This window comes from Pogona vitticeps, chromosome 8 (assembly GCF_051106095.1).
Source record: "Pogona vitticeps strain Pit_001003342236 chromosome 8, PviZW2.1, whole genome shotgun sequence".
NCBI classification, from domain to species: Eukaryota; Metazoa; Chordata; class Lepidosauria; order Squamata; family Agamidae; genus Pogona; species Pogona vitticeps.
This window is the reverse complement of record NC_135790.1, coordinates 4,333,702-4,351,695: the sequence shown is the minus strand read 5'-3', so window position 1 is coordinate 4,351,695 and position 17,994 is coordinate 4,333,702.

Below are 17,994 nucleotides of genomic sequence, written 5' to 3'. Positions count from 1 at the left end.
TTAACATCGATCACGCCTGTCTGGGCAGTCCCTAATTGCTGCAGAAATATCCACGCTTAACAGACTCTGCTTGGAAAACACTTGTCTGACAATAACAGTCATGTCAGGTATTGATCTGCCGAGGGGCCACGTTCGGCTCTGCAAGCAGGCGCAAAGATTAGTTCATGAGCAGCTGGGAGCACTGCACAACTGGTGAGCAGGGCTACCTTGATGGTGTATGCAGAAGGCAAGCTTTGTGAGATCAGACAAGGCCCATCTCCTGCTGCTGCCGCCGTCGGCCCACCCGTGCCCCTTGGAAGCCCATAAGCAGGAGATGATGGCACCAGGTTCCCTCTCCTTGTTTGGGCTGCCCAGCAACTGATCCACAGCCGCTGATGGTGGAAGAAATTTAGACCTTTGAAAATAAGGATAGCCCCATTCTTCCTGAATGTGTTCACTCCTCTGTTTAGTGGGTCCTAGATCAAATCGAGCCTGAACTCTTACGTAGCTCTGGAGGCAAAAAAGGATGAAACTTGAGAATGTTCTGCTTTCGGCCCATCTATGCTGGCACCAAGTAGCGATTCTCTAGCTGAAGGATGAGGAATCAACCAGAACATAAAACTGGAGGACCAAAGATAAGCTCAAGTTGTTTCTTGAGCTAAAGAGGACATAAGTCTTTTTTTGCCTCCCCCAAATATATGGTCAGCACGAGAGAGAGAGAGAGAGAGAGAGAGAGAGAGAGATCTAACTCCAGAAGAGTGTAAAACTTTTTTTTAGTCTTATAAAATGTTAGTTGAAGTTCTCAAATGTTTCAGTCAGTACTCAGTGACTTGTCTGTCTTGTTTCACCCAAAATGTCAGCTGTCTTATCTTGGGGGTCTGCCAGGAGGATAGTAGGAACAGGGGAAAAGGAGGAACTTTACAACTAGCCTATGAAAAGCTTACGGAGAAGTGCTTGGGTTCATACTACAAGACCACTTATCCTACTTTCAGGAGGGCGGGTGTGTGACTCTTAACAACGGTTCTGAAAACTCAGCATCCCAAGCGCACCGCTTCTATGTCCCAAGACCGAGGCGTGTGCTGCTAGCTGGGAACAATTAGAGAAGAGGCTGCGAGAGAGAAAAGGCCACGAACGGAACATCAACCCTCTGTTTTCCATCATCCTTAGCGATGGCATGCAGTTAATTCCTGCAGGGAGCAAGAAAAGCTGCTTCTGCAGTTACTTGCCCTTTTTTCTCGCCAGGGAGCAGCACAGCACAGAGTTTCTCCAAAGAGCCACAGCTGAGAACTGTGGAGGAGGAAGGGAGGGGAAAAAAGGAGAGATTTTCTTTCTCCCCTATAAGAACTGGGCATGAGAGGGGAGTCAGGGAAACCCGTCCCATTCTGAGTTAGATACCTGGGGCAAGAGAGAAATTATGGACGGGCAACCTGATCATGCTTATGTCCTTCACTTTGAGGATGAAACATCTATTTCTCCTTTGGGTCTTAACCTATTTTGTTTACTTATATCCATCCATCCATCCATCCAGTTCGTATCCCACTCCCGTTAGTGTTGGGGCATTACTCTGGGTGGGTTACAACACATGTAAATAGAAAACAAAAATAAAGATAGAAACATTAAAAGCAGCAACAGTAACCTAAAAAAAAAAACAGTTGGCACCAACTAATCATATAAACCCAGAGTGGACGGCAGAAAATAAAAGGTAGGGGGAGAAGAGGAAGGGAGGAAAGGGAAGGTGATCAGCTGGGGTCAGTGTGGGAAGCCTCCCTGAAAAGCAATGTTCTTAATGGCTTCCTGAAAGTCCACAGGGAGGGGGCTAGGTGGAGCTCCTCCAGAAGCTGCTTCCATAAATTGGGAGCCACCATGAAGAAGGCCCTGCCTCTTGTAGAGCAGAGGTCCCCAACCCCTGGTCCGTGGCCCAGTGCCGGTCCGTGGCCTGAGCCTGACCAGGCCGCGGAGACAGACCTCACCCCCACTCTCTCCACACACAGCCTGTTTGCGCCTGCGCACGTGGGCCTGCGCCCACATGATCTTCTGGGTTGGGCAGAGGACATTTTAACCTTATGCGCCACTTAAGACGGTCAGCCTCTCCTGCCTCCAAATCTTCTCCATCCTTATATTCAAAGAACTATCACCCCGGGCTCCTGATATCTGTCAGCATCAATGGTCATAAAGGTAGGAGGAGCCCTAGAAATCATCTTGTCCAACCCATTCAGGCAGCCAGTCATTAAGAGAAAGCTTGTCTGAAGAGCCTGCTTGCAGAAGGACAGCAAAGACGGGGCCAGCCTGTCTTCCAGTGGAAGGGAGTTCCAGAGACTGGGAGCAGCCACGGAGAAAGCCCGTTTCCCATGTCCCCACCAAACATATCTATGTAACTCCAGTACAGTATTAGCTTTCTCAGGTCCCATGTTGAGCAAGGGGGCGAGGATCTGCCATGCAGGAGAGAGCATGTTTGAGGTCTCATTGCTTGTCCAAGAAGCATTTCAGCAGTACTTCTGGAGTGGAAGGATTAGCCGACAGGCCCCCTCCCAGTTAATATTCAGAAGGAACTGATTTCCACACTGACCCTATGTGATTTACACCTCTAGTCCTGCTGCTTTATTCAGAATTCGTTGGTGGTGCCTTTGGTTTTCCTTCACTTACTGTTTTAAATTCTTAGTATGAGTATTTTATAAATATGTGTTATTTGCTAGTGTTGTAAACCTACCTAGAATAGCGCATTGCATCAAAAGGATGGCATATGTCAGACGGACAGACAGACAGACAAATAGCCCTGGCACAAAACAAGCATAGAGGGAAACACCAAATGCAAGCAGCATGCGTTAAAAGAAAAAGCATCTTGTGGAGCCATCGTAGCCATTGTTAACTACCAGCACACAAACCATTACAGAGAAATATCCAGTCTCAATAGTTTTGCCCACTCCGGTTGGGGTGAGGCGGGGCGGAGCATGCTAAGGAATTCAAATCTGCAAAACAAGCCAATAATTAGTGGGCGGCATAATGAAATGTTTTTCTGACCCAGCAAAACTTCAAAAGGTTCTGCCTGCTCTGTGTCGGCAGCTGTGAGCCAAAGCATCAAAGCTTGGACTGCGGAGCTGCCTCACTCCAGACGGGTCCCAGCCAAATAGAAATGAACAAGATGCCCCAACTTCCAGCTCCTTGCAAGCTTATGTGCATTTTCAGCTGATACCAGAGAACAATCCAGCAAAGGAATTCACTTTTGAATGCTCTCCCTGCAGGAAATTTCCCTGCAGGTAGAAAACTAGCAAGTCAAGGGCAAAGATTCTGTCTTGTTTTCTACTCAGGAGGTGATCTATTTCTATATAGATTGATCATCTTGAGCCAACAGTGTGATATGACTGCAAAAAAGGCAAATGCAATTTTAGGATGCATTAAGAGAAGTGTAGTTCCCAAATCCAGTGAGATACTACTAGTTCCCCTCTATTCAGCATCGGCTAGGCCTCCTCTAGAGTCCTGTGTCCAGTTCTGGACTCTACACTTTTAAAGAGGATGCCGACAAACTGAACCAAGTTTGAAGGAGGTTAACAAGGAAGATTAGGGAGCTGGAAACCAAGCCTTAGGAGGAAAGACTGAAGGAACTGGAATGTTTAGCCTTAAGAAAAGAAGACTGCAGGGAGATAGGAGAGCACTTTTCAAATCTTTGAAAGGCTGTCCTACAGAGGAGAAGCAGGATGTGTTCTCAATCATCCCAGAGTGCAGGACATGTCACAATGGGCTCAAGCTACAGGAAGCCAGATTTAGACTGAATATCAGGAAAACCTCCTAACCGTTAGAGCAGTATGATGATGGAACCAAAGACCTCGGGAAGTGGTGAATGCTGCTGAAGGCATTCCAGAGAAAATTGGGCAACTGTCTATCAGACTTGCTTTGATTTGGATTCTTGCACTGAATAGGGGATTGGACTCCATGGCCTTATAGGCCACTCCAGTTCCATTTTCCTATAATTCTCTGATTCCATCATCTTCCCACCTTCCAATAGGCAATCTAGCTGGATACAGAACACTAAAGAAACAGTGGTATTCTCATCTCCTAAATGTTCAAATTGAACAAGGTGGCTTTCAGACCAAGTGGGTAGGAGTGGAACGTCATCTTTGATAGATGTTCTTTGCCCCAGGGCAAAAAAGTGAAAAATATTGCTTCGGCTTGGCCGTGAAAATGCCAGCTGGTTTGCTCTGCTGTCTAAAGGAACATTTTAATGCTTTCTCAGTTAAACTCCTACGTATGCCAGGATTTATAGCTTGCTTTTATTTTTTTTGCATTCCCACCGAAGGGAGATGATTGTTTTTTTGCCGCTTGCAGCCTTTTTGTTTTCTAAGGAAATTCTTGCTAATTGCAGAGCCACCAGACACCCATCTGTAGAGATTTACCTCATCTCTCTGCCCATAAACGACCCTGCGAAACACATCCCGGTTTCCAGTGTGTGGGTCGAAATCCTGCTGGCAGCTCCCTCCTCGTTTCCTCTTCCACTCTCTATTTTGCTGCTTTTGCAGTCAGATCTGAACATTCCCAGCCCACAGAGACCATATTCAGTCGCTCTTTGTTGACGTTGGAACGGCAGAGTTTTGCTTTTGTCTGCTCACTAATTTTTTCCACACGGCGTACAAGCCCAAGAATTGCCAAGGGCAGGTTGGAATACTGATTGTGTGACCTCACAAACTTTCTTAATGTGCCTTTCCTAAGCCAGGCTTTTGAACTCTGCCATTCAGACTCCCGGAACCAAATCGAAGGGTTCAACGAAAGGAGAGCCACCCAATGAATCGCCGAGGGCTGAGTGAACACAGGTACAAAAGCTGGATTCAAGATGTCTTCTCTAGTTGGGGTGTCAGCTGGATGGAGGCTCAGGTAGGATGGACATCTTAAAAGTTGACATGTATACAGATGTGTGTTGGTTGGCCAATGAGGACACCACCAGTCCAGTGTGAATTTTAGGATTTCTCTTGTGCCAGTGTGGTGGTTTGTTGTTACCATGTGCCTTCAAGTCAAGAGCAACCCCAACAGGCCTTTCAAGGGGTGGTTTTACCAGTTCTACACAGCCAGTGAGTTCCCATGGCTGAGTGAGGATTTGAACCCAGACCTCCTAGGTCCCTAGTCCATTCCTCTGTCCGCTACGCCACACCGGCTACTCTACTGCCATCTCTCAGCAATAAATAACACTCAGTTTCCTGATTGTTAATAAAACGAGAACAAACTGTGTAGAACAATTAATCCAGTTTCAACCCCCTGAAATGTTTCTGTCTTACAGTGAGCAAGAGGAAAAAAACCCTGCTTTTCTAGAGAAAAGAGAGGAAAGGGAGCTGCCCAAAGCTTTCTAAGGAGAATGAAGAAAAGGTCTTCTTTGAAATGATGTCTCCTGGAAGCCTTTATCCAGCATAAGAGCTATAGTCCAAAAAAGTAACTTTTCCTAGCTTTGTTTCTAAGTATTTCCCTCCTCCTCGTCTCCTCTTGCTCATGGGCCTGTCTTCTGCTTTGAGGACAGAGTGACTACCTACACATCACCCATCATCATCATCATCATCATCATCATCATCATCATCATCATCATCATCATCATCATCATCATCATCATCATCACCACTTTGGGAACAATATCAAGAAATTTCACACAGTTTTATAAGCACTGGCAGGTTTCAGAAATGACACCATCAGAGTTACAAAAGATGGCAATATTAGGAACAGCATACATACTGTGCCGATATTTAACTGCTACATATATAGGTTTTAGGTTACAGTTTGTATCTGTTATATAATAGCAGTCAATGACTGTGTTTGGCATTTTCCAACAACAACAACAACAATAACAGCAACAACAACAACAACAATAATAATGGGACACAGATTTGCTTAAAACTTCTCTATTCACCTCTAGAATTGCACATTTAAATTGGAGTTGACATTTAAATATTGTAATTTAAAAAGAGACACAATTCTGTTGCTTATAGCCTGGTAAATCACAGTAGAGGAGAATCTTGATGGGCTCTCATACAGTATGTCAAACTCCAGACCTGCTGTGCTTCGTTACATTAAATTAATTAATGGTCAGTAACAGAAAGGTTACCCAAATTTAAAGATGAAGCATTTCTAGAACACTTCCAAGAACACAGTTGGAAAAGCGCAGTGCTATTGGAAAAAAAAATTAAATTACACTTAAGCAATTAAAAACTCAAAAAGCAGTACCACACGTTTCTGTGTGCTGTGTTTTTAAAGATAATGACTCTGGATCTGGTTTTTCCTTTATGACTTGATGTGGCTGTGATTAAGCCTTCCCACCCTGTATCTGCACCCCACCAAAACGTGGGTTCCTGAAGCAACCACTCAAAATGTTTAGAAAAGAGCATCTCAGGTTCACTTCAGAGGCCAAAGCAGACAGGCCCTTGAATGCTTGTCTAGAAATCCGGCGCTCTTCCATTATCCTGTATTAAAGGGGATAAGATGTTCTCTTAAGATACATTTAAATGCTCTCCAAGATAGCCACTTCCAAGGGAACTTTATCCCCGCGCAGGAAATTAAGGATATTATCTGAGTAATTTTCTGCTCTGTTTTCTTCAAGAAAAACCAAGAAAAACGTCACGACAGTTTGAAACTTAAATCCCAGTGCTTTTGGTATACTTAAAATGTTATAGATTTATGTCTGAATAAGACCACTCTTGTTCACCAGAGACACAAAACCCAAGCCATGGGCATCTTTGAGCTGATAGCAAAACAGCTATCTCTTGTGTGCCAAGCTCTGCTATAAGAATAAACTGGAATACGTTAAAACTGGTGGCCCCCCCAGTGGAGCCATACTACAGCTCCCACTGTCTTGTGTTGCCCATTGGTTGAAGGTTACTACAAATCCCATAATCCAATTCAGAAGTGCCTATGCAAACCTAACAGTCACCCCCATACAGGTGTCCTAGTCTGTATACCTCTTAGCTTTGCCAACCTTGAGGGCCACCAAAGGAAAAAAAAATAACAGCTAGTTGATTAGTCATCAGCTTGAAAACTCAATAGTTTAGGAACTACAGAACCAAAGGCTGGGAGTTCAATTCCCCACTTGTGCCTCCTGGGAGAAGAGCCATCCTGGGTAGCCTTGGGCCAGCTGGACAGTCTCAGGGTGCCCCCAGTGGAAGGGAAGGGAAAATCAATTCTGTAGAGAAAGGGCAGCCATAAGTCAGAAGTTCGTATGGAATTATTATTATTTCAACCAATTGTTTAAAGTTGCAGTTTTTCATAACTTAAACAGAGGTGCCTTTTTAAACACCGAAGGAAGGACGGGTTAACTTGAATATATGTCTTCTCGAAGGCTTTAATATATTGATTTAACTTTAACTTAAATATACTTACTAAATTTTAAGTGAATATCTGTACTTAAAGATGGAAAGGCTTCCAGTGTTATACTTTTTAACGTCCTTGTTGTAGAAGAGCATCAGAATGGAATCAGCCTTTGAAAACTTAGTCCTGTAGCACCTTTAAAACTACACAGTTTCTATTTGATGGAAAAACTAAAAACTAGCTGGTCGTAAAGGTGCTACAAGATTCCTGGCTTCTTTGTAGCTGCCACAGACTCACTCCCTACCATCTTTCAACAAACACATCACCTTATCTGAAGATTGAACTATAGTTCCATTTAACCCATCATTGGAGAAGAGAATTCTTTTGTTTCAGCCTTAGCTGCTGGAAGCACCTGATTGTCAGAGCAGGAACTTTACTCACCCTCTGTAGCCCGCAATTTAGCTTGCTTTGTTTTGTGATTGGTCTTTGAGAGCAAAGCTCAGCTTTGGCTCTGTTGACAAGCTATAGGTTGACCTCAGTCTTACCTCCTATGGCTTCCTCCAGTGGTTTCTTCCTAAACCATTCTCTAGACCAGTGGCCCCCAACCTTGGGCCTCCAGATGTTCTTGGACTACAGCTCCCAGAAGGCTTTGCCACCACCTCTGCTGGCCAGGATTTCTGGGAGCTGAAGTCCAAGAACATCTGGAGGCCCAAGGTTGGGGACCACTGCTCTAGACAGTTAAGGAAAGGAAAGCACTTACATCTCTTTTTTTGCAATCTAATTAAAAATAACCACTTACCCTGATCTGCTAGCTTACATCCAAGCTCCCCTACAAGGTCTCAGCAATTATGTCTGGGGTTTTTTAAGCAGGGGGAGAGGCCCATGCTTGAATATTAGCATTAATGCAGGCTCTCTTCCTACATGGCTGCATTAAGGTACAGTATTTCCTTCAAGACATGTTAATATAGAAATATCTTGCGTGTGTAGGAGGCAGTCTGTTATTATTCTGCTCTGTATATCAATATATTTTACAGTGATTGTGTGGCCATAACATACAGTAGTCTTAAGTACATTAAGGAATCCATTTCGCAATGGGGTCTAACACATCCTCTTAACATCAAACATGCATCTTAAAGAAGAGACACTTTCATTTTAGACCTAGTGGGCCTCCATGCTTTCTATTTTTAAAAAATGTACATTTTGTTAATATTTTAAACAATTCCGTCATTTCATAAAAAGCGAACCAGCGTCTTCCATTTCTCACTTGCTCGTTCCAATATGTAATAAGTGTTGCTCATTTTACTTGAAACTCTCAAATATATATTTGCATCCTCTGATAATATGGGAATTTAGTGAACTGGAAAGGGTCCCGGATATGGTTAAACCAGGGAGATTTTTTTTCCCAAGTTTGGGAAGGGTTTGAGAGAGCTGCATTCCCGTAGCTGATGGGGCTGGGGGGGGGGCACAAAAGGCAAGCCAGATGCAATTCTTACCCTGTTGGGTATTTCGTGCCCAACGGCACCAAGTGCCAATCAATCCTGGGAATGATGGATCGAGAGTAAACCTCGGTGCACCACTATCAGAGGCTGCTGACCCCAGCTCGGTTACTTGTGCTTTAAATCACTGGTTCTTAATCTTGGGTTACTCAGGAGTTTTGGACTGCAACTCCCAGAAGCCTTCACCACCAGCTGTGCTGGCTGGGGTTTCTGGGAGTTGCAGTTCAAAAACATCCAAGTAACAAAGGTTAAGAACCACTGCTTTAAATGATTGGCAATCCCCAGTCCAAGATAGCAGCCAGAGAGGTTGAACAGATGGCAAACTCAATACATTGCCCTCTGTTCAAACATCAATCCAAATGGAGACTGCAGGCAAGAAACCAGAAGGAGACTTGAGACTCGGAAGGGTGGCAAGGAAGGCTTTAGAAAAGACCATCAAGGGTAAAGAATTGCTATACTGTTTAATTCCTAATTCTGTGGGCATAACCATGCAAGAGAGGGGGGGGGATAACCATTGCAGCAGGCCCTGTGAGTATCTGTGAGCGATCGCTTCCAAGCGTCCCCGTGGATGCCAAAAAAAAAAAAAAAAAAAAAGGGGAAGAATGGGACGCTATCCATTGCATGGTCTCTGGCTTCCTCTAGTGGTCAGTTCTCTTAAATACACCCTGGAAATATATATAAATATGTATTTCTGGGCTTTTTAGTTCAATATTTTCTAAATGAGTCTGTGGATATTGATCTCTCGGATGGGTTGAGGGGGAATCCTCCTGTACTTTAATTCAGATCCGTATGTTGGTTTTTCATCAAATTTTTCATTCCCCGCCCCCCAGCCCCTTCAGGCACTCCAGTGCCCAGCCTGAAGAAGTGTCCTGTTAGCCTGAAAAGCCTGCCTGTTTTTAATGTCTCAGCTGTCTGGACAAGAGATTACACATTCTTGGTCTCGTTTTTCCCAGTGTCTCTTTCAAAGAAAGCATCTCTATAGCTTTCCAGTCCCGATCAAATTGTCGTGTTAGGAGTCTGGGCGTATTTCTGGTGGGTGGTGATGAGGCTGGGACATTATTAATGTCAACCACTGGTTGTTTTCCCCTAACCACATGCAAAACTATTTTGTACAGAGACGATGTCCAGAAGGTTCCAGGCTTTGCTGGCTAACAAAGCTGGGATATCGTCTGCTTACTCATTTTTAAAGCTGGCCATGAAATGACGAATGCACGTGGGCACTGACATAAATCTTGAGAAGGGACATCCAGAACCATGAGCTCACAGCTTGGAAACATTACTTTCTTGGACTACCATTCCCAGGGTTCCCTGAGCCAGCTGAGGATTCTGGGAACTGTAGTGCAGAAAACTATACTTCCCAGTTCTGCATTAGCTGCCTCTTTACTGCAGCCGAGCAGTTTTTGATACAGGGATTCCTACCAAAAGAAAAAAATATATATGCCAGGATTGTACACAGAGATATGTTTTTGTTCTCCTGTCAGAGAACAGCAGGAGAGGGATGATGATGGACAGGCCTGTCTGATTGCCAGGTCACTCTTCATGTCGTAATGGCTGACAGGCCTCCTGTTGCCTGCCCCTGACTAGCAGAGGGTCTGTCATCATGTTTGTCTCCGGCTGTGTGAGCAAAACCCTGTCAGCCGGACTGACAGGACCAGCTCTGCCCAGGATGATCTCCCCAAATTATGAAGCACTCGAAAACGTTTGCATGAATAATTATTGGGGTTTTGAAGGATTTCTTGCAGGGTATGGCCACCCATGTCCCCTTTCCCAACCACCACTGTCTGCACTCTTGTGCCTTTTTTAAAAGGAGGAAGAAATTCAACAGGCTAAGTTCTTTCTATCACCATGACAAAAAGATACATCCGTTGGATTTATGGAAGTTGCAGAACTATAGATCCTGAACCAACTTGAAAGTGTTCTACCACAGTTTGTCCACAGCGGGAGAGAAGCCAGAAGCCGCTGTACCACCCACGGAGGATTTTGAGAAGCGCTGGCAAATCTGTGGTCTTGTGCCACGAGACACCATTTTAGTGCCCCCAGCTCAAATATGAACGTGAAGTTAACATCTCTGTACCACCTGTGGTCCTCCATGAAATAAATGATAGGGATGCATGTCAAGCATTGAAGAAGACACAACACTGGAAAGCCCCCAGAGTGTAGATGGGATCCCTAACTTCTGATGAAAAAAAAATTAACTTCATCCCATTCACCCTTGCCCAATTATATCCCTTTGGGACCCGTGATCTTGTTCCAGAATTCTTCAGACAGAAAATAACCTATTTCCTTTATGACGTCTGGTAATTGTTCCAGTCCTAAACATTACCAACCTATAATCTCTCTATACACAGTTTAAACTGTTTACATCAGTTATTTCTCATAACAATTAACATTTTATTGAATGCAGCCATGTTCTAAGAGACAAACAGAGCAGCCTCATTAAGAAAACCTACAGTGGTACCAAACTGCTCACTATTGATGCCTTCATATTGATGCTCTAAGGAATCCCAGAAATTTATCAGATGTGTATATATTCATTACCACAAGGAACTTGATTCTGTGCCTCTCTCATGGCTTCCTGAAATTTTGAGGACCTACAAAACTGATAACAGAATTCTTACTTTACTATCTAAAATCATGACAAATTTAAGGTACCTCCTCTCTGATAATCCCTTCATTACAAGAGGTATTTTTCACAGTGATCTTTACATCTTTTGTGGTTCTGCCTAGCATTAATTCCTCTGTCTAGAAAGCACAGCAATGTTGTTGGAGGCTACAAACCTACTTACCAAATAAATGGCTTTGATGTTTCATATTAAATGTATATGGATGATATTAAGTTGCTTGCAAATGCTCTTGAAAAATTGAGCAGTCTCTTAAACATCATTGAGTCTTACAATACAGATATCAAAATGAACTTTGTTGTTGATAAATGTACTATTATCTGAATGAAAAGAGGCAGATTTTTGGTAACCATAAGCTCACTAATGGAGAGTTTATTCAAGGGGCAGAAAACCTATAAATATCTAAGCATTCACAAAAAATTCAGTATAAACCACCAAGAGTTTAAGTTCTTATTCAGGAACAAGTACTTTGACAGAGTGAAGGCAATACTCTAAACAGAACTGGATGCAAAAGGAAAAAATTACTGCTATCAGTACCTGAGCACTCACATTGTTAATATATTCTTTTGCAATTGTGGACTATATGTATAGTGATTGTGATGACTTATATAGAAAAGCTGTGAGTCCTCCTGTCAAAACAGTGGTGCCGCCATCCACAAAGCACAGGCAAGTGTGGGCTTAATGACTTCAACAATCTTTATATAGGCTGAATGGTCAAACTTTGATAATGCTTCCATGAAAGTCCAGTTTCACTTCATCAGATAGTAGTATAAGATGATAAAGGACTAATAGTGTTACAGCTTGCAAGTGAGAACAGCTGTATTTCATGATAGCCAAGAGCAGAAATGGGGAACATTTATTTTGAATGTAACTCCCAGAATCCCATGCCAACATAGTGGCCATGCTGGCTGAGAGAATCTGGGAATCTTGGTCAAAATACAGTAAGACCCCCATATCCACAGGACCGGTATCTGCTGATTCACTTATCCAGAATCTGAAAATATTGAAATGTGTATAATGTTCACTATTAAAATAGCATTTGCCATAATCTGGATTTTTCAGCATCCGCAGGTGAGAGGGTTTGGAAGCAAACATACAAATTCAACTTCTGGCCAAGAGGTTGCAGCCATGTGATAGTTGTAAACAATTCGTTAACCTTCTACAGAAGAAATCATGCCCAGTGTAAGCTGGAGAATTTACCAAACTTGGTTGACAGACACGTTGAATAGACAAGGGCCAAAGCAGGCACTTGAGAGCATTCATATAGATATACTGTAGATATATGTTTTGTACTCTCTTCTGTAGCCAGACCTATTACTGGTCTTTGGCATGTTGATCTGTTTACGCCCAAGAGGGCTCCAACCAACTTCTCTTCCCAACTCTCTGTAGCTAATGTGGAAAAGCAAAATGGCTCAGCTTGATGTGGACCACAAGCTCTCTCTCTCTCAGTAAGTGCCTCAAGACTTGTGAATAATTTAGCATCCAGCAATACACCCGGATATTTCCCATCGGTGCTCTTGGGAACTTGGGTCTTCTTCTTGAGTGGCATTACTTGTAGTCCTCTTGATGGATCTGTTCCTGGCCTGTGGTTTCCACATCATGCGGTATGTATCTTTGCTCAGACAAGGGCTGGGAGGAGAGGGGGAAGCTGTCTCCATCAAGAGTCCTAAGAAGACTCTGCTCTTCCTATTCTACCTCCGGGTGGCCGCTTCTAGAGTCAAAGCGACACCCAAATTCTGGTGGGTTCAGTTCCATGTTTAATGAGTCTCTGGCCAGCCCACCTGACGACAGGAGAGGACCATGGCCGGACACCAACAGAACCATTAAAATGCCCCACGAGGCTCCGGAGGGAAGCCATGTACTGGGTGTAGTGGGGGAAATGAAACAGCAGCTTCCTAGTGCTGGTTTTAAAAGCGCCCCCCATCTGTAATGAGTCTTACAGATACAAATCTTTACAGATACAAATCCTCCACCAAGGTGCCCTGCTGTTTTGTAAGCCAGTGGTTCCCAACCTTGGGTCCCCAGATGTTCTTGGACTAAAACTCCCAGAAGCCTTTAACATTAGCTGGGCTGCCCCAGGTTTCTGGGAGTTGCAGTCCAAGCACTTCTGGGGGCCACTGGTCTAACCTGATGAGGCTGAGAAACATAGTGACTGTTCTTCACATCCCTTCCATTGTGGGATTGGTGTACTGCCAGTTTCCTAAGCATGTTTTCTCCTGGTAGAGGGAAAGATCTGATCATAGCTTTGAAAAACGAAACAGTAAAAAGGTCACACAGCCCTTGGCAACTCACTGGCCACCAGCACCCTGATTCTTGTCCTCATAGCCCCCAAACATTGACAAGTTAACATGTAGTAAATACAAATGCAGGAGGAGGTGAGGCCTTTCTTGTACCATTAAAGAAATCAAGTAGACAGCTAGCTTTCGAGGATAATTTATCTTCATCAGACTGTGCACCACGATGAATGAATGGCTGGATAGCTCAGTGGTTTAGGCATCGGGTGGGAGTTCGAATTCCCCGGTGGGCCTCCATGATGGGGGATGGACTTGATGATCCATAGACTCCCCTTCCAGCTTGGCCGTTCTAAGATAAAACCCCAACATTTTTTTCGGGGGTGGGTGGGAAGAGACTTTATTTTTAGCGATGTACTTCATTTCTTTATGGGTCCAATAAAGGTATCACCTACACCTACATTGTTGTTGGGTTTTTTTTTGGGGGGGGATGACCACACAGCCTTTTTTCCAATGTGTTTCTGAACAATGTGGTAAGCGACGCAACGGAGCTCACATTGCAAGCGAGAATGGTATTTGTAGGGTGTTACTTTCAAGAAGAAGAATAGCAATGGCAACGGCAGCAAGGAGAGGAAATTAAAAAGGGGGGTTATGTGCCCTTGCCCCCTCCTCATTTGGAGGGAAATGTGAAACACCATTGAAAAAACATCTGAACAGCGTACCCAAAGTCCTGGTATCAGCATCTCAGCTGCCCTATATTAGGGTCCTGTTGTATTTGAATGAAAACTGTGCTCCTACTTTAAGTATTGTTTACCAGAATAGGGTCGGTTTTCCCTCCCTAGGGCTTTCCATGACACATTGAGATGGAGGGGGGTCAGGCTGATAAGAAAGCCATTTGGCACCTTCCATTGACAGGTTGATTCTTCCCCACGGAATCTATTTTGCATCCTAGAGTAGCACAGGGGACGCCAGTTGGAGAATTAGCATATTTAACAGCCCCCCCCCCGGACGACTGGGGTCAAAGAAGCAGGAGCGCACATGGTACTGGGGGGCCCACCATGAGGCTGACAGAGATCTTGTCTCCTGACAGGCGATTCTCCGGAGAACAAAGATTTGCATACCATTCCCTCCTCAGAGCTCATTCCAGTTCGGAGCCTTGTGAGCCAGGCTTGTCAGAGGGAACAATTGTCAAATGTAATCAAGAGTCTTTGGGAAAGGTCTGAGAGAAGTGGCTGGGGGGCGGGGGTCACTTCAGGACTCTCCCTAGACATTCTGTTGCCCGAGACAAAGATGGCACCCCACCCCCTTTTAGTGGACGACCTTGGTGGGCGAATTTTCTTTAACACTGTTTGATGGGAAAGGCTATCAGAGCGAGGCTGAGTGGCATAGCGCTATTGCCTTCAACGTCTTGATGCCACCTCCCATAATCTACCACCTGAGATGGACCACGTCGCTCTTATAAGAACAGAGCTGGCTTTGTCTCATTTTTATTAAGTTATCCATACTGTATTACACATGTCATCATCCGTGTGCATGCTGTCCTGCATTCTGCTTTCAACGGTGGCCAGACAAACATGTTATCCATCAGTAAGTTAACCCCCAGCCCCAATTCATCCTCAGTGCTTCTGTTTTTTTCATGGCGCAGCTACAGAAACCTGCTTGTTAGTCAATCTAGACCACACTTCTTATCCTATTGTGGTCTTGTTTAAATTTCATTGTAGCTATTTTCCTTCACATTGTGTTGTATTTTCTCACATTTTGCTTCCAGGCTGATCAGCACACGGACTGCTCACCTCCCTTTGAATAACACCAAGCACCAGAAACTGTCCAGTTTTTCTTTGCAGTGTGGAAAACATTTCCTCACAGAATGTCATGGATGTTATCCCAAGATACAGCTTCCATTCATAAAATGATGGAACATTCTGTGATGTGGACCATCTCCATAGGCATATGCAGGCTAATACCTCCATATGTTCCCCCCCACACCGTGTGGGACAGTGAGGGGGAGAAACAAACATTATCTTAAGTTACAAGGCAGAACCAACCTACATTAATTGAAGTCCAACAGGGCAAGGATGCATGGCTTGAAAAACCATTCATGGACAGCACTCCAGTTACCTTCTGGAGGAGAATGTTGATAAGCGACAATCAGACCTGTGGCTTATATTAGGCCATCTTCAGGCTGAAACAGAAGGACTCATAAATGCAATCCAAGAACAAACAGTTTGCACTAGATACAATTGGAACATGATTATGAAGCAAGTTGTAAATGATCTACGTGCAGCCCATCATGAAGCTAAAGAAACAATCATGTCATAAGCAAAGCATCAACAGATTATAGACGCAGGTAAAATTAAGGGGCAAAGATAACCTGATGAAGATTTCAAGTCCAGTTCTTGGAACAGTGGTGCAATCAGCACGTGGACACCCTAGAGGGCATTTCCAAAGTGCTAGTTGGGATACAAGAGAAAAAGAAGAAGCTGAAAAGAATTGAAATTGTTTGGGATTTCATTTGTCTTGGTTCAAACATCAATCCAAATGGAGACTGCAGGCAAGAAACCAGACCTGAGACTTGGAAGGGTGGCAAGGAAGGATTTAGAAAAGACCATCAAGGGTAAGGATGTGTCGCTAGACACCAAGGCCAACATCATTCATGCTCTTGTATTCTTGATCACCCTGTATGGGTGTGAAAGATGGACAGTAAAGAAAGCCAAAAAGGGAGAAAAATGATTTTGTTTGAAATCCAAATATTTGTGGATCCCCTGGACGGTCAGAAAGACAAACAAGTCGATCAAACTAAGCCTGAACTATATACAGTATTTGGAGGCAAAAATGTTAAAACAGAGGCTGTCCTACTTTGGGCTCATCCTGAGAAGATAGGATTCTCTGGAGAAAGACCATCATGCTGGGGAAAGAGAAGGAAGGCAGCAGGAAAAGAGGAAGACCCAATGCAAGATCTGACTTTCTAAAAGAAGCCACAGGCTGGAGTTTGCAGAAGCTAAGCTGTTGAGGGCAGGACGTGCTGGAGATCAGTCATTCATAGACTGTTCGGAATGGCCTGTGTCCTGTTTTGAAGCTGGCCTTGATGGTCAAGGAGTCAGAATGCTGGAGTGATTTGATTTGGCTTTGAAGGCTCCCGTTGGGTGGCTGTACGAGGAGCAGCTTGTTGTAGCCAAGAAGGGAGCGAAGGGCTGCAGAAGGAGAAGGCCCATCTGTGCATCGGCAGCAAATACAAAACATCACCGACCAAGAAACCACAGACGAGGAGGAAAACGAAGCATGACTGGTGCTGCCAGCTGAGGCCATCTCTGAGTTCAGCGAGCCAGTTCCGTGCCCGAGGGGCTGAAAAGACAAAAGCCGACCGCCCTGGGAGGTATTTGCTTTCTGGTCCAGCAGAGAAGCAGTTAAAGTTCCACGCTCAATTGGTCACATTTCAGGAAGTAACAAGAGCCCATCTGTCCTTGGGATGAAGTTATTTCATGAGAGAAAAGCAACACACACAGCGCTGCCAGAACATCTGGCCTCTCATAGCCCATGGCTAATTTCCTGCATTTTCTGAAACAACCAAGGGGTCAAATCCTGCCTGATGGAAGCAACGGAGGAGACCCAGGTCTCTTGGCTGAGCTTGAACAGGGGCCCATGTCTTGCGTTCCCCACATCCCCCTAAGAGCAACACAGGCGGTGGGGTTGGCCCTGAAGGACATTGACGTGGAAGTTGAGGAGGACAGGCAGTCCTGCAAAACATATTGCCGTGACAGGGGAGGTCTTTGAAAGAGAACAAACAGGAAGCGTCTGTAAGAACACAGCCTCGAAGACCATTGTTGCTATGGCTTCCGAGACCTACTCTGTGAACAACTGAACTCTGGACCTAGGCTAAGAGATGCATTGTGGAGATTAAGTCCAGCCAAACGCTTCCAGATTTTAAAAGTACGGATATTTAAGATGTGCATCAGAATCAAGTAAATGAAGCCCAACCTTCAGGTATATGTAAAAAAAAAGAGAGAAAACTGTCTACTATTTAGGTTTTTATAACCCTCCTTCGTTGGACATCTTGTTTGAATTACCTGCTGATGCTATACTGTCTTGGACAGTGTTTGGTGCCACGGGACCCCTCCAAGATAATGCGCCCCATGTTTGTTTGGATTTAAGATCTACTGCTCTGTTGAGCTATAATGCTAAACTATGGTTTGGCATTGCATGCATGAGTTTTGGGGTTATAGATTCCCCTTTTCCTTCACTGGCATGCGTTTGAATTCTTATTTCAACTGAGGATGATGTATGCTGGTAGTTGAAAATATCTGAAAGGCACCAGAATGGAGGAGGCTGGTTTAAAGGAACAAACCAGGATGGATTACCCAAGTTTGCATGTGACTTGCTTCCCAAAACCTAGTTAAG